Source organism: Lissotriton helveticus, chromosome 10 (genome assembly GCF_964261635.1).
Source record: "Lissotriton helveticus chromosome 10, aLisHel1.1, whole genome shotgun sequence".
Classification (NCBI taxonomy): domain Eukaryota; kingdom Metazoa; phylum Chordata; class Amphibia; order Caudata; family Salamandridae; genus Lissotriton; species Lissotriton helveticus.
Window position 1 is genome coordinate 993,042,463 of NC_136071.1, and position 24,598 is coordinate 993,067,060.

Genomic DNA, 24,598 nt, shown 5'->3' on the forward strand with positions numbered 1-24,598 from the left:
ATATTATAGAAAGTGTGTGGACAATGCAATGATCATTTTGTGCATGAGTGTTCCACAATTGGCATCAGTTCCCATCCCAAAACAAGTTTCACCTTACAGTTTTCACTAAAACCAAAACAAGGCGATATCTTACATTATATTATATTGGTTTCTAATAAATAGAAACACTAAAGTTAAGATGAATTGATATACAACATAGCTCATTTATAAGATATACATTTCCATGTGCATCTTTTTGCCTAGAACTCCATTTTCTAGAAGTTATAAAATGAGAAGATAATAACTATATTTCCTTGTCTATCGGTCTTCTTTTTAAATAATTGTTTTTCAATTAAATCCTACTACATTATTTAATAATAGTAAATGTGATTTAATTTTCTTAAATTATGGCTTTGATTTCTTCATCACAGTTTGTGGAGGTTTGAGGGTAGGTACTCATGTATCTCTCTTCTGCTTCAGTATGACCTTGACCTCCCCCTGCTCTTCTGGCTCATGTTGGTGTCTGTCTCTTGCTGTTTTTCTTGTTGGCTGCTCACTCTACCCAGACTCAGTAACAAATCTTTCTAGTCTGTTCTATCTGCCCCATATTTCTATTTAGGTGCTCCTTTTTGCATCCTATGTTCCTCCTAACTACTCCTTTTGCATCCTTTGCTCCTCTTACTGCTCGGTTTTGCATCTTGGTCTCTTCTGTCAGTTGTTGCCCCTGACTTGTTCAGCCGATTGCTTTTTCCTGCCTTGCTGTTCCCACCAAACCTTCCCACTCTCCCTGCCACACGGTTCTGCTCTAGCTGAGCCCACCCACCAACCCCCGCACTTCTCTCACTCTCCAAGGCCCTACTTAATTGAAGAAGAAGTGTGACTCTATTGAGTAGGTACTCAGGCATCTCTCTTCTTCTTAAGTGCAACCTTGACCCTGCCTTGCCCTTCTGACTCATGTTGGTGTCTGTTTCCTGCTGTTTTTCTTGTTAGCTGCTCGTTCTGTCCCCGACTTGGTAACTGATCTTTCTTGTTCGAGCCATGTGTTATATCTACCCTGTCTATGTTTTACTGCTCCTTTTTGCATTCTTTGTTCTTCTAAAGTGCCCCCTTTCCATCTTTTGCTCCTCTTATTGCTCTGTTTTGCACCTAGGTAATTTCTGTCACTTTTTGGCCCCCTGCTTGCTCTGCTGATCGCTTTGTCCCACCTTGTCGCTCCCACTGGACTTTCCTGCTCTTACTAAGCCCACCCAGCACCAACCCAGGTTCCACCAATTCACTAAGCCCTACTTAATGGAGGCCGCAGCACATCCTCAACGCCAAAGATGTGGGATAGGCAAGCTCTTTAGAACCGTCTGCACCTGGACTGTTCTCTGGTATCGTAGTCCAAATACCTCCCACATCTACACCACTGATGGAAACCACCTGCTCAACCCTGGATGCTGCTATGAATGCTGCTGCCAAGCCACACTACAATCCACGGTGGGCCCCTTTGTCTACTCACATTGCCCCTCCTACCACCCACACACACATTGCAGCCCTCACCAAGTCAGAACTCAAGACCCACACTCACACAGTACCACTCACTCACATGCATGCTTCTCAACATAAGCTTACTCAGCAACCACTCCATCAAGATGTGGGACCTCATTGACTCCAATGCACTGGACCTCTGCTTCTTTACTGAAACTTGGCTCATAGCCACATCGGCATTGGACATCGCCGCAATCATCCCTCCTGGATACAAAATCCTTTACGAGGTCTGACCCCATAAACTAACAGGAGAAGTGTGCATTATTCACAGAGACACCATTAAGTGTACCTCATACACTGACCCAGAATCCGATTTTATAGAACACATGCACTTCAAGCTTCAGAGGGACAGAACTGCACACTCGCCTACCAGCATCCAGGACCTCACACCCACTGCAGCAACATCCGCACTAACCTCATTGCACCCCTCGCTATAAGTAGCAAAGACTTCATACTACTAGGTGATCTCAACTTTCATCCAATGACCACAAAGACTTTAACATCACAGATCTGCTCAAAAGTCTACAGAATATCAGCCTCATCCATCTCATACAAGCCCCTACCCACATTGCCAGATACACCCTGGACCCCATCTTCTCCTCCAGTGACAAGGTTAGAGTCAGCCACACGGTTCCAATCACATGTATGGACAACTCCTTCATCCACTTCCACATAACATGTCCACCAACCACCCCTAGGGACTCTAGAAGCACCCCAAGCTGCTGCTGGAAGAAAGTTACAGAAATGGAATGGCTCAGCTTCTTCCAACTAAACCACCCAGACCCCACCAACAACCTCATCAATGACACAAACAACTTCAAGAACTAGATCACCACTGTTAGACCTGGCATCATTGGCGTGGGTCTCCCTTCCTCTCTACTCTTCCTGTCTTGTATGTTGGCTGGATGTAGATGTTCTGGGCTCCGTGCTACTGCTAATCAGGGCCACAGCGCGAATGCTCCCTGTATACAAATGACTGTTTGCTCCCTGTATATAATTGAATGTGTGAATAAGGATCACCCTAATGTCTACATCTGTGTAGCCTGTTCGTTAAGGATTACTTTCTATCACCCTATCGGCCCTAGGAACCCGATAGGAACTTCGAGTTTGATATGTGTATGCTCGAGACATTGAGCGCCACCTTGTAGTAAGGACCGTTAATATATCGCATGTTTTGAAATGCCTTTCCTGAAAATGGGGTAGTTTCCAGCCTAAAGCTTTACTGCTGACTGTTGCAAGTGTGTGTATTGGCCGTCTGGTTTTGGAGCAGCAAGGCCAGCTGGGTCAGACCTGGCTGGAGAGAGAGATCAGTATTCAGAGCGTGGGGAGCGGTGACTCTTTGATCTGAGCAGGGCCGTGCCTGGCAAGGTGAATGATGGCTCCACCTCCCACTGGGTGTCTGATAGTAGACCCCCTCATTCTGAAAGGGCAGGATGTCACCTCATAAAGCAAGTGCTACCCCACCCCACCGACACGGTTCTGACTAGAGTCAGTGATTTGCGACCTTAGGGAACAAAAACTGGATGTCAAGATGAAATTCTGTTCGAGCGAACAGAGGAAAGGACATTGAAACTATCACCAAGCTTGCCGAAGAAACTACCCGAGGGCCTAAAATCGAGAGCGCCTCCTGCGGAGATCTCAGGGACATTAGACTTCACACCCTCAGCTGTTGGAATTCCTGTGCGAGGAATTCTACTTGCAGGTGAGGCCTCCGTCGAGTAATCCGGAGCCTTTAGTTCTACTGTGAGGAACGTGGACTGGGAACCTTTGCATCTTTTGCCAAACCTGTGCGGGCCTCTACAGCTAGGAGAGAGCTGCCGCCGCTGAGAGCCCGCCTAACTCTGAACCTCTGCATCTTTTGCTAAACCTGTGTGGGCCGCTGCAGCTAAAAGAGAGCTGCCGCCACTGAGAGCCCGCCTAACTCTGAATCTTTGCATCTTTTGCTAAAACTGTGTAAGCCTCTGCAGCTAAGAGAGAGCTGCCGCCGCTGAGAGCCCACCTAACTCGAAGCTTTGCACCTTTGCCTAAACCTGTGTGGGCCGTTGCAGCTAGAGAGAGCTGCCGCCGCCGAGGCCTGCCTAAATCTGCACCTTCAACTCTTCTGCTGGATCCGTGTGGGCCGCTGCCACTGAGAGGGATCTGCCGCAGCCGAGAGACCACCGAAGTCTGCACCTTTGAGCCCTTCGCTGAACTTGTGTGAACCGCTGCAACTAAGTGAAAGCTGCAGCTGCTGAGCGTCAACAATTGTGCTAGCCTGGTCGAGACCATTCTCTGTTGCGTGGGCCACCGCAGCTGAGAGAGCGCTGCTACCACTGAGTGCCCGTTACCCTTGACGACTCTGCATTATTGTGATTTGTCCCATGGGCCGCGGCAGCCTTGAGAAAGCTGTGGCCGATGAGTGCCGCACCCATTGCTACTTGCATCATTGTGATTTGCCCTGTGGGCTGCAGCAGCCAAGAGAGAGCTGTAGCCGCTGAGTGCCCACACCCATTGCTACTTTGCCTCATCAAGATTTTCCCCATGGGCCGCCGCAGCCAAGAGAGAGCCATGGCCGCTGAGTGCCCACACCCTTTGCTACTTTGTATCATAGAGATTTGCTCCATGGGCCGCAGCAGTCAAGAGAGAGCCGTAGCCGCTGAGTGCTCACGCCCTTTGCTACTTTATATCATCGTGACTTGCCCCATTGGCCACTGCAGCCAAGAGAGAGCTGTCGCCGCTGAGTGCCCACACCTTTGCTATTTTGCATCATCATGACTTGTCCCATGGGTCGCCGCAGCTAAGAGAGAGCTGTGGCCGCTGAACGCTCACACCTTTGCCAACTTGGCATCCTTGGGATTTGTCCTGTGGGCCCCCGCAGCTGAGGGAGAGCTGCTGCCGCTGTGTGCCCACACCTGGTTCACCCTTGTTAAGGAGTGTCGCTACCGTTCGTGGGCCGCAGCAGCTAGGAGAGAGCTGTTGCCACTGTGCACCCACCACGGAGCTGCACGACGAGAGTCATTGCCCCCACCAGTCACCACCACGTGCTGCTGCCGCTGAGCGCCCACCTGTCCCTGAATTCCCGAATCATTGTGGGTGCACGCTGCGGACCTCAGCCCCCAGGACTTGTGGTTGATGGGAATCCGCCTGTCATTGTCTCTGCTTCTTCGAGAAGCTGCGTGCTGTTTCCCCTTTCAACAACAGGTATCTGGTGCGAACGGGTCGCGTAGGCCCCGGCCCTGAACTCAGTCCATGCCCTGCTTTGGTAAATACATTATTGTCTTGCTTTTTGAGTCCCTACAGGTTGTCGTGAATTGTAGTTGTTGAAATGCTTTGAGAGTTTTGAGTTAAAGTGTTAGATAAAGATATTATTTTTCTATACCTGAGTTGTGTCCTTTTTAGGCCTGGGCAGCAAATTTCGTTCCGCTCGCGGAATTTGGGTAATTTGGGTCATTTCGCATTCCGCGGAGAACACGGAATTGCCCAAAATTCAGCATTCCGCGACTTCGTGGAATTTTTTGCTTGTTTGCGTTCTCAAAATGCGTGTTCGCAAGATATTTCTCCCCGAGCACGCAAACAGAGATGGCGAATAGGAAACAAGCATTGCGAACAAGCAATTCCGCATGTTCGGGGAATTTCTGTGTGTTCGCAGAGATTTTTTACCGTTTCACTGAATTTTGCGTAGTGCGACTACGCAAATTACGCCCACCCCTAGTCCTTTTGTGGTGCCATTAAGGCCTTATTGTACGTGGTCATAAACGCTTCACACACTGCCACTGAGATAGGCCTAACTGCTCGTGCTACGTTGCCACAGGGTTGGACAGGGGTTATCAAAGGGGGTGGCCCTCTTGCCCTGACTTAGGAAGAAGTGTCCCTATTTGGACAGTGGCACCAGCCATTGCCAACTAGAGACCCCCATTTCTAACAACCACCTGTGCCAAAACCCTGGCGCCCTTGAAAAACACCAAATTTAAAAGAACAAGCTAGCAGGTCCAATGCTGACCTCAGAGTATCCAAGAGACTTTGCAAACTACTCAAAAGAAAATGTTGAACCACCCAAGGAACCACAGGAAGAAACACCTACATGGCTATACTCATACTCAGACACTATCACCATCAAGTAAAATAGGCCAAGAAAAAGACTCGGACCCAGATAATTTAATCTAGCTCCAACAACTGCAAGGAATCTTTTGCCATTTTCAAGGAATTCACCAACCCAACAGGCAGGACCCAAACCATCACCCCTACACAAGAACTCTGCAACACCCTCTCCAAGTTCTAAGAAAAAAATCCCAAAATCTACAGCAACTTCGAATCTCCACCACCCATCAACCTTCCCAGCCTACTAACCTCATGACCCAAAGACTACCAACTGACAGCCGGTACCCCTCTATCCCTCAAGGAAACTGCAACATTATATGAAGACAATCCACTCAGGGGCTCCCACAGATCCCTGCCCCCACCATATCTACCACCTGGCCACATTAAGCACTGTACTCATCTCCATCATCAACAGCTCCCTCGAAACACTCAAGAAAGCTGGAACAGATAGCTAGAAACATGCCAAAATCACGGCCCTCAAAAAAATTTAATTAAACCCAGAAGTATTCAGCAACTATTGACAGACTGCTGTAGTTGCAGGGACATTATTTTAAACCTTTTAAACTCTTTAAATCTGTGGCTTTTAAACTGTATATATATTTGTTTCATGCACATCGCAACTCACTGTGATTGAATTTGAATCTGGGCATTTCTCGGGGACATTTTCCACACGATCGGGGCAGGTTCTCCCTCCTGACCCTCCCATTCCAGAAATCAATGTGGGGGCTGAAGCAGGAGCATTGTGGGGCAGCAGACTAGCTTTTTCCCACTCATGGCAATAAATTTAAACGGGGCTGCAGCGTGGCCACGCAGCGGACGCGCACAGCCGGCATGCCTAAGGCAAGCCCGTCTGTGCCCGTCCGCGTCTGGACAGCGGGCAGCCGGCGCACCTACGGCAAGCCGGTTTGCACCGGTCCGCATCAGGACTGCGGCCAGCGCCAGCCATGCTGTCCGTGGCTCTCCCGGTGCTCGCATCCACTGGTCCTAGGCACAATTATTTAATATGAAGATCAGGGACTGTGAGCATACCTTCAAAACTGGCCTGCATGGGGTCTCTCCCACTACCAGATTGTCACATCTGCCAATACTCTCCTGTGTCTCATTCCCTGCAATACATCTCTGTTCCATCTCTAAACCCTTACCCCACTGACTGGACTCAGAGTCACACCCACCTATAAGGACGTGCTTGATTAATTGCAGATCCCACCCTAGACACGCAGATGAAATGTGTCTCTCTTTCACAGACTTCAAGCCTTCCAAAATGCCACTGCCAGATACATATTTGACATCCCATGCCAACCACACGAATCCTCAGAGAGCTCCACTCCCCACCTAGAAGAGCTGCCAGTTCAAACTTCTCACACTTCTCACACACACATTTAAGTCACTATACAATTTGAGACCTGCATACCGGCTTCACTCAACTAACCCACCTGACAATTTCCCTCAGCATCAAGACTTCCTGTATTCATGCCCCGACTCACCACACACCTACAGTCACCAATAGAGCATCTGGATACCCTCAGGGGTGACAAGCAGTGCTCTAAAAATCCACCTTATATTTGAGATTCAGCCGAGTGTCAATAGTTATGGTCTAACTCCATTAATGACCCACAAAATGCACCTAATGGAATTTTTGAAACCTCTGAACAAGTTTCAGGTTGATCACACTGCTCATTACGTTTCTATAAAAAAAAAGGACCTGATATGGAGTGTGAAAAAAACTGAAAATCCATTTTTCTAGAGGAACTCGAAATAGGGATGAGAACTTAGTGGAATACTTTTCTCAAGAATACAATTTTTTTTAAATTGTTTTACGGAGTTTCATATAGCGCGAACTTGACCCGGTATCGGAGCACTTTACATGGCACCTGTTGCATTACATGAGGAGACATTCATTTTTGATAGGCACGGGGAGATTAAGTGATTTGCCCGGAATCACAGCATGTTCAGCATCATTGCCAAGACTCGAACCTGGGTCCCAAGATTCGAGGTCGACCGCCCTAGCCATTAGGCCAACTTTTCTCCCTATGCCCCTGTAAAGGAAATTCAGCCAGTGGATTTTTAGATGTTCCTGTGAAAATTTGTGGATTTTCTGTTCACTTCAAATTCAATTCACTCCATTAATATCATGGGTCAGAAATATCGACAGCAAGAACATTGTGGTTAAGCATATCAATTTAAGGTAAGTAATATCGATTTTAAAAACATTAATGTGTTTAATGTCGTTTTTAAAAAGATAGTTGTTAAAAAGATCGTTTTTGTAATTAATTTAATTAATTTTAGGTGTGTGTTGTGGTGTTTATAGGTGTAAAGGGTGGGAAGTAATTTAATTTTAATGTATGAATTAATAATTGGTTGTTAATTCATTTTATTTTATTAATTGTAATTAATGTTGGTAATTGTGTAATTAATTTTCGGTGTGTTGTGGCTTTTATAGGTGTAAAGGGTGGGAAGTAATTTATTTTTAATTAATGAATTAATAATTGGTTGTTAATTAATTTTAATAAATTATTGGTAATTAATTATGTTAATTGTGTCATTAATTTTAGGTTTGTGTTGTGGTGTTTACAGGAGTAAAGGGTAGGAATTAAATTGTGTTTAATTAATTATATATAATTAATGTTAATTATTTGACATTTATTTTGTGTAATTGTTTATTTTTGTGTGTGTTGTTTTTACTTTTAAAGGGGTAAAGGGTGGGTATTAAATACAATTTTATTATGTATTACTAGTTGTTAATGGTAATAGTTTTTAATTTTAAAATAATTTTTTATTGTGTTGTACTATTTTATAGTTTATTTAGGTGTGTGTTGTGGATATTATAGTGTTAAAGTGTGTGTAGGCAATTAATGTTTACTAGGTTTTTCATTAATTATACTTTTTTAACTCATTATTAATTATGTAAATAAATGTAATTACAATGTTTGAAGTGTTATGTCTTAGGTGTGGTGTTAGAATACATTTATGTTTTAATTAATGTTTTTGTTTGTAAATATTTTCTAGTTTGTCAGAATATTTTTTTTGTAAATGTATTTATTATTTAATTTGATATCATATTCAGACATTTTTGATATATGCAATTAGTATTATAATATGTGTTCTTTTTATATGTTTAACTTTTTTATATTTATTTTATTTTGTTAATGAATTTTCTTTTTTTATGTATATATTTTTTTTCTAAGTGTTTGAGTGTGACTAGTAATTTCTTTCTACGCTATCCAACACTTTCCCTACTGTTGCTTTCACTGGAGTTGGAATAGAAATTTCTACACCTGCGCTATTCAGCACTTTCCCTACTCTTGCACTCACTGGAGTGGGAATAGTAATTTGTATCTCTCTGCTATCATGCACTTTCCTTAATATTGCCCTCACTGGAGTAGGAATACATTTTTTACCCCTCCACTATCCAACACTTATCCGACTGTTGCATTCAGTAGAGTTGGAATACTATTTTTTACCCTTCGCTATTCAACACTTTCCCTACTGTTGCTCTTACTGGAGTAGGAATAGTAATTTTTACCCCTCTGCTATTCAACACTTTCCCTACTGTTGCACTCACTAGAGTGAGAATAGTGGTTTTTGCCCCTCTGCTTTCCAACACTTTCCCTACTGTTGCACTCACTGAAGTAGGAATAGTAGTTTTTACCCCTCCGCTATCCAACACTTTCCCTACTGTTGCACTCACTGGACTGGGAATACATTTTTTTACCCCTCCCTTATTCAACACTTATCCTACTGTTGCATTCAGTGGAGTGGGATTACTAATTTTTACCCCTCCACTATCCAACATTTTCCCTAAATTGCGCACTATGGAATGGGAATAGTAATGTTTGCCCCTCCACTATCCAGCACTTTCCCTACTGTTGCTCTTACTGGAGAGGAAATACTAATTTTTACCCCCCTGCTATCCAAAACTTTCCCCACTGTTGCACTCACTGGAATAGGAATAGTATTTTTACCCTCCGCTATCCAACACTTTCCCTACTCTTGCTCTCACTGGAGTGGGAATGGTAATTTTTACCCCTCCGCTATCCAACACTTTCCCTACTGTTGCAATGTTTGGAGTGGGAATAGTAATTTTTACCCCTCCACTATCCAACACTTTCCCTACTGCCGCACTCACTGGAGTTGGAATAGTAAATTTATTTTGCTAGCCAACACTTTTCCTACTGTTGCATTGATTGTATTGGGCAATTTAAGTTTAAATATTTTTGAATAGTTTAATGTTTTAATTTAATCCAGAATATTTTTTTATGTTTCAAATTATTTATATATATTTATATATATATTATTTTTATATAATTTTAAAGTTTTAAAATAAATTAAGGATAATAATGTATTCATTTTTTTAAGTAAATATATATATATATATCTAGAAACTATTATATTTGTGTGTTTGTTTTTTCAATTAAGTTTACTTGTAAAATTTTGTAAAAGTGTACTTTAAATGTAATTTATTTTGTTAAAATTGATTATTATTTAATATATTTAATATATATTATTATATGTTATATATGTATAAATTAATATTCGTTACATCTATAGAGGTGCACTGTGTGAGGTGCTAGTCTGCCTAGGTGGGCTAAAGGGGGTGGTTGGCTGTGTTTATCTTGATGTGGCAGAATGCATGAGTGACGATGGAGGGGGTGTGCCTAAACATGTAAGGCTCAGGTGCAAAGTTGCATGATAACAGTAAATGGAAGAATGAGAACCGCGGTCCCGTAAATAATACTTGCCGACTGCGAGGAGGAAAACCCGGCAGTGTGAAAAAGGCTGTGCGTGATTAATAATCTAAAAAATGTGAATCAGGCAGGTTGTGCATGATGGCACAAGACCTCTTCGGCAAAGGGTTTAGTGCGGCGGCTGCCGCACCACCTACAGAGAAACGGAACACTGGACTACGAGCTTGTGTCATCAAACTATAAAGAATCAAGAAACAAGAATTGGCCCACTGGTGGGATGGCATAACCCTACAGCGGTACTTGGACAATAAGAAAATTCCCCAAGGACTCAGAATACTCATATTTGCCACGTTTGAGGACTTAGGCAGGGACCTCTTAGGGGAATGGGAACAGAATCTAGAAGGAGCATCGCTAACAATGATGAGGATTCTGGTAAAACACGCTAGCGAGAAGGGAGAAACATTGCAGGCTGAAATAGGTGAAATAGAGAAGCAGATAGAAGTCTTGGGTTGCCAGGACTTAGTGGAAAAAAAGTATGCCATCCTTAATAAAGTCCTAGAAGAGCACCAACAGTATGTGAGGGGAAAAAAAGAAGAAAAATTAAGAGGGACCGAGACTACAGGGATGGCAAGATTTACATGTTTGCTAGAAAGTATGACAACCCCACGAGCAATGAGGATAGAAAAAAGGGAAGGGATTAGAGCCTAGAAACTAAATCAGCCAGTAGTAGCTCTCTGGCATCAACAGAAAGCACCACCTCCAGCATAGCCCAACTAGAAGACCCTTTAGGCAAAGGTACCACAAGTTTTCAGAGGGAACTGGAGAGACTACGCATAGGCGACAGGCAGACAAAAAGAGCACAAAAAAACAAGGAGATGCAGGAGGCCAGGGAGGAAGAGTAGACAGTCAAGCGATGCTACTTCGTCCCAAAAAAACTATCTACCATTCCTCCTCTAGAACAGACAGGAGCTCCCACCGTGGGGGGTTCTACTTGTCTAACAGCCATGCCAGTGTCACAAACCGATTTACAGATTATCAACTTGTCTAATACGATCCTTGATGAGCATGAATGTAATGTTTTGAAAAGGGGATTGAGTTTCTGCCCCACCCAGTATGGGGACCTTATTGATGTCCACATAGACTTGTACAAATTTCTGCGCACTTTGAAATAAAAGGAATTTTTTGCACAGCAACCAACTAGACCTGTTGTTAATGTATGTAACTCATCACCTGTACATAGAACACTAGGGGACATACGGCAAGTTCAAACACTCCTATCCATAGAAAATGATGAGGCAACGTGCATACAGACCATCCTGGATGATTTGGACATCATTGAGGATTACAAGCGGGACACTGGTCTCAAATGTAAATCCAAATTTGTCAAATCTGGGGCGTACCATGCCAACATCAAGAAATTTGGGGACAACATCACACGGGAACTTAGAAAACTGGAAAGCTCGAGCAAATACACACCACACCCCTCATCCAATCTGTCACGAAAAGAAAGGGAAGTACTACAAAGGTTACAATATGATTGCACCAGTGCAATCAGGGAAGCAGATAAAGGGGGGAATATAGTGGTAATGGATAAACAAGATTACATCTGCGAAATCTCACGACAACTGGATGACCCCCTCTGTTACGAATCAATTGAACATAACCCCACAAGTGCATTACAAAACATTATCAACACAAGCCTCTTGGGGTCGAGGAAGGAATGTTTACTGACTGATAATGAGTACAGATACCTACATGTTGACAATGCACGCTACCCGTGCATCTATATCCCTCAAAAGGTGCACAAGCGAGGCAAATTTCCACCAGGCAGACCCATTATCTTGGGGGTAGTGTCACCCACTGAGCAGATGTCAGAGTTTGTAGATCTGTCACTACAGAACCATGTCACCAATCTACCAGCTTACTTGAGGGATAGCAAAGATATCCTAGTTAAACTAGAAGGATTCCAATGGTCTGATGACCCCAGATTTGTCACTCTAGATGTGGTGGGACTTTACACTTGCATCTTAAAAAGGTTTGGGTTGTTGGCAGTTTGCCACTACCTTAATACAGAAGGGGCAGACCACTACGCATATAACAACATGATCATGGACATGATCAAGCTGATCCTCACCAACAGTTTTTTCAAACACAACGAAAGGTGGTACCACCAGCTGCAGGGGACTGCCATGGGTTCCAGGTTTGCTCCTTCGTTTGCCCGGCTCTTCATGGGCTTTTACGAGAAGGAGCATGCCTGGGCCAGATGTGCCTCCCCTTGGACCAAATACATTGTCTATTGGGGGAGGTACATAGATGACATTATTTGTCCATGGTCAGGCCCAGAGTTAGCTCTGAACGAATATCTCACATACCTGAACAGGAACCCCTTTAATGTCCAACTTACCATGCAGCACCACCATGAACACATTGAGTTCTTGGACATTCGCTTTGTTGTGAAAAATGAGTTAGTACACAGTACACTATTTAGAAAAACAACTTCCTGCAACAGCATACTATACGCTGGGAGTGCCCATGCCAAATCAGTCATCTCCAATATAGCTTACGGTGAAATGGTTTGGGCACGAGGCACTTGCAGTGAAGAGGAGGGGTTCCGAGAGAACCTAACGGACATTAAGGAACACTTTATACAAAGGGGATATGAGCACAGAATCCTTGACAGAGCAGAACAGAAAGCACTAAGCCTCCCCACACTCAGAACAAGCCCTGCAGACAGGACTGGTAAACATCATAACAGTAAACATCACAAGGAAAGAATAGCCTTTTTCACCCAACTATACGGCACATAGTGACAAGATTTTCAGGGCTTTCAGAAAACACTGGCACCTGCTGCTAGAAATCCCCACATTACACCCACTCATCAACAACAACCCCTCAATGGTGTATAGAAGAGGACGCACATTGAGGAGATCCTTATGCCCGAGCTACGTAAGAACTAACAAAGCCACCATCACCACGTGGTTGCCACAGACCCTCAAGGGTTCTACACTTGCACCAACTGCAACATGTGCATTTTGGGTTAAAACAAATGCAAGCAATTCTGTTGCAACTCAGACACTACTCACACAATCAAACACCACATCAATTTCAACACACAGTATGTCATCTACATTATCGAATGTCCATGTCACAAGATCTACGCAGGCAGCACCATGCGCAGCCTAGAAACCAGAATACAGGAACACCGTAAGGCACTTATCAATGGCGATGATGAGAGATACCCTATGACAGAGCACTATCACTCAACACACACATGGTCCATCAAATTCAAATTCCTTGGCATTGACCATATCCCCATGAACAACCGAGGGGGATAGGGTATTGACACTATGAAGGGCGAAAGCCAAATGGATCTGTAGGCTAAAGGCAGTCAGTAAAGGACACAACTCTGACCATGAGTTCCATTACTTCCTGAGTTAATCACCCTCTGACTATTGTTTTGGCCATCCTGTTACTAGCGGGGAACAGATCTCCGGCCCACCAGAGACACCATCTTGTCATATTCACTGCTGGTTTCCCCGCATCCACCCTCCATATCTTCTATCAGTTTTACTTATACTATGGGGACACCCAGTCCCACACACCCCTCTCCTCCACACCATCGGCTCATTCTTGCCATGCCCACATGCCGCGTTATTACAAATATCTATGCTTATTTTCCATACAGTACGAGGGCACAACCTGCATCAGATACAAGCACTTGGGACTGCCCCTCACAGCTCCGTAGAAGGCGGGTTAATGCGACCTCACCCTCAGCATCCCTGTCTTCATTACCAGCCCACATACGCTCCTGCCGGTTTTCTAACTAATATAGGGCATCATTGCTTTCATCCTGATCCCAGAGAATATCTTTTTTGCACTTGTGACTGGCTCTGCACATGTGGTTTTGGACATGCCTATCCCCATTCCTCCTATCATAACAGAAGCGGGTGCGACCTCACTCATAGTTTCCCCCGGTCTTTACCACCCCACGTACGCTTCTGCCATTTTTGGAGCATGTGCTGACACAACCAACCATTCCATCAAGCAGCCTGCTCTTTGTATACCCTCACATGTTTGTGCCGGCTTTTACTTCACACCATTCTTACTCACGGATGTCTACTTGTGCTGACTCTTACACAGATCTGACATCCCGGTGGAAAAACAGATACATCGCCGAATCCGGTATCCACCGGATACCCTTACAGTCTTTCCACTATTTCCTCCTTAATGCAAGCTTCCCGCTTTTCAAGCACATATATTCCAGATACTCAACCCCTGGTCAGACACAGACCAGATCAGGACGTATCCAGGCACACTGCTTTCCCAGGTATTTACCCTTCACAGTGCCCTCCCCCGCTGCACCGCGACTACTCCATAGTCCCCTGGATATCTTTACGTACTCCATTTAGTCTCTTTGCGCATTTTTAACTGACACCCACTTGCCCCCCTCCACGGGGCCCCCATCGTCTGAAGGGATTACTCTGTGCCTGTTCTTTCCATCAGCTCCCCCAACTCTCCACACACAACGGCGCGTCAGGTTCTGTGCCCATTAGACCACCGCTCATTTTATTTTTATTTTTTTCACACTACAACATTGCCCGTGTCTCAGCACGCCTACACCCCCGGGGGCCCTTAGATGTTCTATTTTATCACTTGACTAGCATCCCTATGAGTACACTATCTCACCCATATTCCTCATGCTTACTGCTTACAATGCAGTGATCCACTTTATACATCGGGTCCCTCCACGCTCGGCACTACTGCACCACGGCCACGGGGGTCTGACAGCCTGCTTGTCTTCCAACAAGCCAGCAGCCACTGCACTGTCATCCCCCCACTCCTGGACAACCAGGGCCTCAGGAACCCTGTGTTTCCGGTTGTGGCACACGTCGTTAGGCACTACCCGCTCATCCTTAAAGATATACTTCCTGCTTTCACTGGGGCACGCTACCAGTGTCTTATCCCACTCTAGGACCGCAGGATATCACCTCCCCCTACTGCCAGCCTCACAAACCAGGTTTTCATAGTTGTGACACCACCATCATGCACAACCCGCCTAATTCACATTTTTTAGATTACTAATCCCGCACAGCCGTTTTCACACTGCCGGGTTTTCCTCCTTGCAGTCTGCAATTATTATTTACGGGACCGCGGTTCTCATTCTTCCATTTACTGTTATCATGCAACTTTTCACCTGAGCCTTACATGTTTAGGCATACCCGCCAATCGTCACTCATGCATTCTGCCACATCAAGATAAACGCAGCCAACTACCCACTTTAGCGCACCCAGGCAGACTAGCGCCTCACACGGTGTTTAGACCACACAGCCTAGCTTGATAGACAAACGCGTAACACCGCGTTTCTGTCTCTTTCTCTGTGCTAGCATCTTTGCTTTTTATATGCACAGTCCTTTGCTTTGAGTGTCCTTTCACATTCTCAACCCTGCATCCTTTGCTCCCACCAGATCCCATGGACCGTGGCCCTTATCAAGGAGGCCACAATTCCCACATGGACAACCAGCGGTACTGACGCTGCATTTCTAAAGATCCAGTGGAATCATACTACGCAAGTACAGGACACGGCTCCAGGGAAAACTTTTATCTCCTGCCGCCACGCTGACATAAAACAGTATGCACTGTTTCCTTCCTCATGCACTTTGTTCCTAGTCACCATCTCCTTTTTCTGCCCGCCCCCTCGCTCTCTTTTTTCACGTTCTTTTTCTCCCCTTGTTTCTTCGATTTTTATACCCCCTGTTTTCCTATTTTTCATGCTTCAACTCAGTCCTTTCACATATGTGGTCCCCTTCTGCTATTACCATGCTATGACTACGGCCTGATCACCCTCCAGTCCTCTATGCCGCACCATATTGCCAGCATACCACCACTGAAAGCCACTGTAGGCCACATGTGACGTTTCAACACTACCACTAAGTAACTGCCTAGTCTTCTACTTACAGAGGCCTTCCACAATTTTATGTAGAGGCAGACCTCAATGATGTTACCTTCACTTATTTCTTACCGCTGTGGTAGTTTTGTGGTACTGTTTTGGTAATGTTTTTGGTAATGTTTTTTGGACGTATTAGTTGCCACAGATTAAACTCTGAAACGCAGTATTATGTCACCCATTTACGTGGATCACTTTTGTTTTTGGCCACATAGATTACAACTACTTCAGAACAAGGGAAATGTTTAGCAACACTGTAAATATGTTTCTATGTCTATGTCCATTTGCCCCCCCCCCCCCTCGGTGCCACTTCCATCACCCCTTTGCTTCCATTTTCCTTTCAGTTCCCCACATGCCCCTTTGCCCCCCATGTTTATTGCAACTCTTTGTATGTAATTGAGTAATTTTGGATGTTTTGGACGTATATTTATTTTATTTTGTATATGTAACCTTCAGCCCTGAAGTAGTTCATTGTTAATGAACGAAATGCATTGGCTGAAACTCAGTTATGTCGGATGACTGTGAAAATAAAGAACTATTTTTGACACAACTTTACAAGTGAACTCACTTATTGAACTGACCACTTGGGTAGTGTACCACTCCAAGTTCCGGTGTAGTTCTATCTCTGCTGTGATGTTGGCACCTAAGAACGGCAGGTGCAGGAGTTATAGGTGCACACCATCCCGAAGTACTCTTTGATCTAATACATAGGGAATACAGCAGGGAAGTGCGGCTACCCCCGTCCGCCGTTGCTCTTCTTGTTCGACTAAACATTTAAAACTTTAACATGTCTCTGATTACTCATGTTGTGAACTTATATGAGAATATGAGCAAAAGAGTTCTCTTTTTTCCCACCATTCCTGAGAGTATTCTAAGTTGCTTGTTCTGGGTTATCTAATCATTGGTAGCTTCACAGTAGGACAGAGAACAAATGAGACACTGATGCTAGTCAGATAGGGGTTCTGGGTACTGAGGTGAGTTTCTGGTACACCACAATTCACTGAGGTCCTGGTTTCCTGTGCATAGTTCTGTGCATGAACAGAATCCCAGCAACATGAGATGGGCCGCGCAACCCCCCTCCCAACCTGAGTGAAGCCCCGGGGAAACAGGGACCCCGGCGGGCCCCCGCAGCCCCAGCGAGCCCCCGCTAATATTTTTTGAGAAATGCCCCGGGACCTAGCCCAACCAGGGACCTCACTAAAATAAAACACTGGAACCCACGACCCCAGCGCGAGTTGCGTCGATAGGGGGTCAGGGTGTTTCTACCCTGCCCCCTTCTCTTGTTTTATAACTTTGTTTCTCTGTGTTCTAGTCACTCGGTTCTACAGAGCCACAAGATGGCTGCCAACACTTCCTGGTTTGGAGTGTTCCCAGCCAATCACAGTGAAGCTCGTGCACAGGACTTAGGCTCCGCCCAGATATCAAAACTTGTATTTTTCTAATTAGCAACTACTGAATGGATTTACACCATTTAAAAAAAAGTCGCTTTCTGACCCAAGCACTAACTTTGTGCCACATTTGGGGTATTACCGTTCAGTAGTTTCGGCTGTAGCCCTGCACAAAGTTTCCTATGGGAAATTGAATTTCTCAAAAACTACTAAACGGATTTACACCATTTAATGAAAAGGTAGCTTTCTGAACAAGCTTACCTTTCTGCCAAATTTGGGGTAATTCCGTTCAGCAGTTCGTGTTGTAGCTCGTCGTAAAATTTCCTAAGGAAATTAACATGGGGAAAACACGTCTTGGGACCCCCCTTTTTTCTCAGCATGACGAATCATCTCCAAACTGTCAGGATAGGAGCTGACCTGGATAGACTTTTTTTTGGGAGAGTTTAACGAAGATTTGTCAAACTAAGCCAAAGTTATTAGCAAATCAAAAAATGATTTTCCTATGGAAACTAGTTTGTAACTATAACTACCTACTGGCGACCGCCAGTAGGTAATACATATATATATATATACACACACACACACACACACACACACACACAATACATAAAAAAACATAACAGATTCAATGGAACATTCCAATTTAATTACACATAAAAAAGTAAACAATATGAAAAATTGAATGTTATTAAAATATATTTCATATTACAAACATTACTAATTAAAAATATTATAATTTTAATACACATACATATCACAATAATATACATTTAAACAATCTTAAAATAAATAACATTGCAGGAATAACACATATACTATTCCCATTCCAAACGATGCAACAGTAGGGAAAGTGTTGGATTGCTGAGAGGTATCATTTTCTATTCCCACTCCAGCCAGAGCAACAATAGGGAAAGGGTTGGACTCAGAAGGGGTAAAAATGTACTATTCCCACCCCAGTCTGTGCAACAAAAGGGAAAGCGTTGGACTCAAGATGGGTTCAAATTACTATTCCCATTCAAATCAGTGTGACAGTAGGGACAGTGTTGGATTGCAGGGAGGTAAGATTAATATTCCTACTCTAGTCAGTGCAGCAGTAGGGGAAGGGTTTGACTCGGGAGAGGCATCAATTTACTATTACCACTCCAGTCTGTGCAACTGTATCTAAAGCTTTGGTTTGCAGGAGGGGTAAAATTGACAATTCTTGTTCCAATTTGTGCAACAATAGGGAAAGCGTTGGACTTTGGAAGGGTAACAAGTTACTAGTCCCACTCCAGTCTGTGTGACAGTAGCGAAAGCGTTGCATTGCGGAGGGGTAAAATATACCATTCCCACTCCAGTCTATACAACAGTAGAGAGAGAGTGGTTCACTTCAAACAACTAAAATATTTTCACTACTACATTAAATAGCAACAATTATAAATATTTAAATATAATATATCTAAAAACATTAAAAAATCATATGTATCACAATGTTTAATACATATTTTAAATTAAAACAAATATTAATATTGTAATTAAAATAACACACTGTATTCTCACAATCATAACCAACACATATAACGTTATTTACAATTAATGTATAACACAATTTAAAACATATAATAAATAACAGACTTTTTTAATAATAGCAATTTTTACATTTATTATAACGTAATCAGCTTCCTTACCTATACCTCTGCAAGAAAAAAAACACACATCTAAAATATATCATAACAATCATAATGATGGGAAATTTGTATAGTTATCAATTAAACTATTAATAGTACTTAACTATTAACAGAATAATCATATTTAATTAACTTTCCTCCCTTACTTCCTACAAATGCAACAATGCACACATAATACATAAATACAAAATATCCTATTTACATGATTTACATAATAAATTATCAATTCGACAATTAATAACAAATAACTAACAATACATTATTTATACTTAATGTTCCACCCTCTACTCCTACAAATCCAAACTTCCACACACGATATCTTTTTACACAATGTGCATAATTAATTAGCAATTAAATAATTATTAATAAGTAACATGAATTATTTATTATTACAATTTGACACCACTTACCCATACATAAACAAAAACCCACACCAAAAATACAAATAAAAAATGTAATTAATTACAGAATATAATAATTAATTATCAATTACATGATTAATATTAATCAAAAGTCAATTATTAATTAATTACAATTGCATTACTTCCCACTCTATTCCCCTACAAACCGCACAACCTGCACATAAATCTTAATGATCAATTACATATTTATTATTAATTAAAAAAAAATTATTAATTTATTATAATGAATTTACTTCCAGCCCTGTACCCTTATATCCCCCACAGTCCGCTCCGGTACTAAAAATAACAATAAACTAATACACTCATTTAAAAAAAAAAAAAAAAACGGCACAAATTATATTGAAAATCATTAACAATAATTATACAAACAAATCATAACATATACAATTAAAATATATACCACAATACATATAAATAATTAAAATACAACATTACTAAAAACAATATTTTTGTAAACGATATTAACAACATAGATATTTTTAACATTGATATTACTTACCTTAAAATCAATATTCTTGTCGACGATAGTTTTGCTCACAATGATTTGATTTAATTTAATTTTGGGTTTTGTATAGCACTCAAATGCCTGGAGGCGTCTTGGCACTACTGCTGAACAAATGCGGGGCTGCAGGTAGACCAATTACTCCTGATTAAGGGCATGTAAACAGACAGATTTTTCCGAAAAATCTGGAAATCGGAACATTTCCTTATCATCAGGGGTAGACTGTTCCAGAGTGTATCTGCCTTCAGTAGAAAGCTCCTGCCACCACAGGCAGTACACTTTGCTCTTGGGGGGAGTAGTAGCATTGCTTCTGAGGATTGGAGCTTTCTGCCTGGGGAGCTCCAGGACAACTTTTCGCGAAAATAGCTTGGTCCAGAATTATGCCGGGCTTTTAAGGTTATGCACAAAATCTTAAATTCTAGATGTTTTGCTAAGGGTAGCGAGTGCAGATTGACAAGTGTTTGGCTTGCTGTTTTATATTTGGGAATGCCAGCAAGAAGTCAGGCCGCAGTGTTGTGTAGAGTCTAAAGTTTTTGTGGAGACTTTTTTCGGATACCGATAAAGAGAGCATTACTATAATCCGGCTTGGTCAGGATCAAGGAAGTAAGAACTGTTTTTTTTAAGTTTGTTCGGAATAAATGGACAGAGTTTCTTTATTAGTTTTAGTGTAATAAATACAGAAGAAGAGAGTGCTTTTACTTGGTGGTCAAAGTGGAGCTTATCATCGAAGGTGACTCCCAGGTTTCTTCTTGTCTGTGTGGAAAAGTAAATTTTGCCATGTTATATGTGCCTACGTGTTCCCCATGTTATGTTATATGTGCATGATCGATATGCATGTATTCCCCTCTGATCGATTAAAGACGCAATTACAGTTGTGTCCATCTCTAGTATGCCAGTTTCCAGTCTTCGTGAAAGCAACGAATATCAGGCCTATGTAAAGCTACGTTGCCACATTTTACAGTGTGCACGTTAATTCATTGAATTATCCCCGTTTCTAGGCCTCAAAAGGGCCCGGACTCAGATTCAGCTCCTGTCTCCTGAACCCTCTCCGAGGAGCGATACAGCCCCCACCTGTATCCCTGACCCTTCACTTACTTCATGCCTCGCAGTGCCCGGCTCGGCCTGGCTCTGCCTCCCAGTCTGCCAAGAGTATGTTATGATTCTAGTTATCAGTCCAGCCCTCCTTCTCTGCATTCCTAAGCTACTGAATCGCATCAATAGTTTCCGTCATGGTCTAGCCTTTATGTCTCCATGTAAGAGAAATACTGTATTAATATTCATTTAATATTCCTCGCACACACACTATATGTAGAATAATGCATGCCCCAGTCTTAGTGTCTGTTAGCCTTTACCCTGATCACTTTTGGATTCTATCAACATGTTCTCTAAACACTAGATACTAGATAGGTTTTAGGTACATGTCGCTCTGACACTCCAGACTTTCGTCTCCTCTTCTAACGCAGAAGTCATAGCCCCCCAGTTCTCCCTAGTAACACGTCATTGTCAGTTTGCGCGCACCACTAGGTTAGAGGTCCCAGCTGCTCAGGTAGCCCCCTCCATGTTTCCGCCCCTTTTATGACATATTCTGTTACGTTTGCATCACATGTCTATGTATACGCCCTGTACACACCTCTTGTTACACCCACTTTATGCCTTATCTTTCGCGACTGCTACAAACTCCGCCTACTGCTACGCCTACTGTATTGAATACAATGTATTTGTTTAACTATATATATCGTGCACTGTTATTAAAAGTTTGCTAGCCATTCCTAGATCCTGCCCCGGCAGCTGCCGGGCCCTGCCATCTCATTCCCATGCAGGCTGTCCTGTTCCAGTCCTTTTATGCTTAATTAAAGCCTGTACACTCCAGCTACCTCGTATCTTGACTCTTATTTATTGAGCTATCTATTTGTATGAGTATCCTGAAAAATAGTACCGGTAATTAATTATTTATTTACCACATAATGGCGCCCGAATAGGGACTTGCCCTTTCCCCACGCGCCGGAGAAGCCACGCAGGCCCCCTGATCCTCTGCAGCCGTGACGGAACCATACCGTGCACGTGCAGATATTTCTGCTTCAAGTATCCCTCAGGCCCACGGAGGAGACGGAGGTTGCGGTCCAGCGTCCAGACGAGGCGGTGGAGGATCGCGGCGAGTCCCGACCAGAGCCCAAGCCGAGAGTCCAAGGTCCGAGGTATCCGGAGGCCCACCTGTAACTGAAGTCCGAAGTACGTCCGTCCGTCGTCGTCGCAGTCCAGTCCAGTCCGAGGCCTTCCGTTCTTGCTGCCCGGTGAGTACCGTTGCTGGGGTAGTATCTAGACAGGGTCAATTAATTTGTCTCTGGTCCGTGGGTTTGGGTACACAGATGCAACACGAAGTGTCCACTTAGGTGGATGCGGGTCCTGACGTGTCTCTTTATGGGACCGGTAAGTTTCGTACTGTTTTAGCAGTGCATCTAGTCTGTTCTAGTATGTTCTGTTCTCGAGAAATTCATGTGTTCTGTTTTCAGTATTCCAGATAGTATTCTGTCCGAACCGTTATTTTTAAATGTTATTTCATGTGTTTTCAATGTCGTGGTATGAGTGATTTGTTTTCTTAAAGTTATTATTGTGTTTATTGTGTATTGTATTGTTTCTAGACTCCAGTCTAGTCATGCCTCTGTTCTCTAAGTTACGTCAGTTAAAAACTAGAAAAGGTCTGCTCGAAGAAGCAGTTCCTGTCCCGCCTAGGGACAGTCCAGGTCATTTTATGTATCACAAGCATGGCATAAGTGCCATATTATATCTAGATTTATGGGTCGAGTATACTAAAGATCTAGAAGAGAAATATAGATGGCCTGTATCAGGTACATGGGATGCCGAGTGCATCATGCGAGTAGAAGAAGCATTATGGAAAAAGAAATCCAGACAGTCCCAGAAAGATGCCATCGAGTTATGGCGCAAAGAATCTCATAAGAGAACCGAAAAAGAAATCAGAAAGTCAGAGCTAAGTAGAGAATCCTCAGAAAGAGCCCAAGAAAGGGAATTAATCGAAATAGGTGAACGAGTTAAAACCGAACAGTCAGACAGACAGAGAAATGCCCTCATTAAGGGTATGTATCCTCTTCTTACCGAGGGCTTGCCGAAAGCAACCCCAGAAGCACCATGTAATTTTCCGCCGCCATTAGTTCCGATTAAGCTACGTCACAAACCGACCGCAGCTGATATTTTTCTCTCGTCCTATTTGGACGACACAGTCCCAGAATATGCAAATCCTGCTCCGCCAGCTCCTGTAAATAATGTAATTCCTGTTCTTCCAGCCACCGGGGCACCTGTTACAGCACCTGTTACGGTACCCCCGGTCCAGCCCATAGTACAAGTTCCCGCTACATCGGTCACTCTGCCAGCACGAAGAGTATCAGTCGACGATTCCAGTTTAGGGGCCGCGGGAGGAGGTACTCCTGGTACCCCGCCGCCACACAAACGTGTAACGTTAGTCGAGTTACATGAACGTGCGTTACAGCGTACGCCCAAATATCAGTCCGTTGCAGATATCAGACGAGCTCTTACCGAATGCCGTTATGATCCAGTCCCAGGCGATGATAATATGGTTATATATTCATTGCGTGTAAGACGGGTGACCGAGTATTTGGACACCCTACCGAATATGAAAGAAGATCTAGACAGAATATATCGTTTCATCCGTACAGGAGACGATCCAGAAAGTATTGGCGAAATCATGTCTCTAAGGAAAGCTGAGACCCAGCTCATGCTATTAAAATTTTTAATCAATTGTTTAATAAGGGAACAAGATTGTCCGACTAAAGATCCGACCGAAATGAAAGTCCTGACAAGGTGGAGTGATAATATAGCCGAGGGTAGACACAGGACCCTTAGTAGTATAGAAAGTATGTACAAGAAAATTCGTAAGGAAATAATAAGGTTACACGAGAAACGCAAAGCAGCACAAGTAAGCGAGAAGGAAAACGACTCTTCTACTGAAGAGGTAGACGACGAGAATACCGCCAGAATAGCGTATGTAGGTAGATCTAGATTTCCAGACCGACATTTACGCCTAGAACACAAGAAAGTTTTTCATCTTCCAGCACCAGAACAAGGTTCTCTAGAGCAAGTAATTCAAGCTACCGATCACATTCTGAAATCACGAATCGGTTATAGTGAACTTAGTACCATGCATGAACAAGAACTAGCCCGATCAGCAGTCCGATGGGCTACTGATTCTACCACTTTTCCAGATGAAATAGTGGCACAAATGTTTCTGAAACTGCCCCCAGCCGAGCAGCGACTGGTGGGTATGTATATGATCCAGCACCTCATTACATTATATGAGGGACAACATTCTGATCCAGGTCCGTTACATGATGTCCTGAATGAGTTACTCAAGTATAAATGGAAAGGTTTAGG

General features: G+C 43.3%; 1 protein-coding gene across 9 annotated transcripts in view; it reads right to left on the bottom strand.

The window, feature by feature from the left end:
• The window catches only part of LOC144784710 (ATP-dependent translocase ABCB1-like), a 1,064,270-nt gene that overhangs the window by 533,927 nt on the left and 505,745 nt on the right, over positions 1-24,598 (bottom strand). The gene's annotated exons all lie outside the window — the stretch shown is intronic.